We start from the raw sequence: 748 nt of genomic DNA, 5'->3' as shown, positions 1-748 counted from the left end.
ACCCAAGTCCCCATTGTCTCTTTTTGATTTTTTACTTTTACAGAGTTATTACCCGTATAAAGAATTTAGCACTTTCATGTTTAATATTGTATAACACGCACTTATGTATTTTTCAATAATACATCTGTGTTCTATACAAGTCTTAAAGACTTAGTAAAATTCACGTTTTTAAAAAGGCAAATGTACAATACTTGTATTGTACATATAAATACGTATTTTTCATGTTTAATACACATATTTTTTTTTCAAAATTTACGTATTATACACATAATTCTCACATAATATTGAAGAAAAATATAAATAAATTATATTAAGATATAACATAGTGGCCGGTTGGTAGTTCTAACGGTCACCTTCTTAGATTCATCAAATATGCAGTACCAGAGGACAACGATGCCATCATAAGGTTTCCGAGCCACACATACATGAATTTCACCACCATTGTTGTTCAGCATGATGTTGTTGGCTTGGAGGTTAGAACAAAGGAAGGAGATTAGATTAATGTTGAGTGCAAACCCTCACAAGTACAGTTCGTATTGTCCAAGTCAAATAATCCATGTCCCAGTCTTCAATCAAAAATTCCTCTGAGTAAGAAAAAAATGTTATTCTTAATAATTAATATATTTTGAATGACTAAAGACCAATAATTCTTAAATTGAACTAATATGTATATTAAAGTATAAATTCCGGTGATGCCATGGTAAGCTTTATAAACAATTTATGTCTTCTAGCAGCCAGAGAGTTGCCT

The sequence above is a fragment of the Prunus mume genome, linkage group LG3, assembly GCF_029339155.1.
Source record: "Prunus mume cultivar Tortuosa linkage group LG3, ASM2933915v1, whole genome shotgun sequence".
Classification (NCBI taxonomy): domain Eukaryota; kingdom Viridiplantae; phylum Streptophyta; class Magnoliopsida; order Rosales; family Rosaceae; genus Prunus; species Prunus mume.
The sequence above is the reverse complement of the archived record's forward strand: the minus strand, read 5'-3'. Positions refer to the sequence as shown.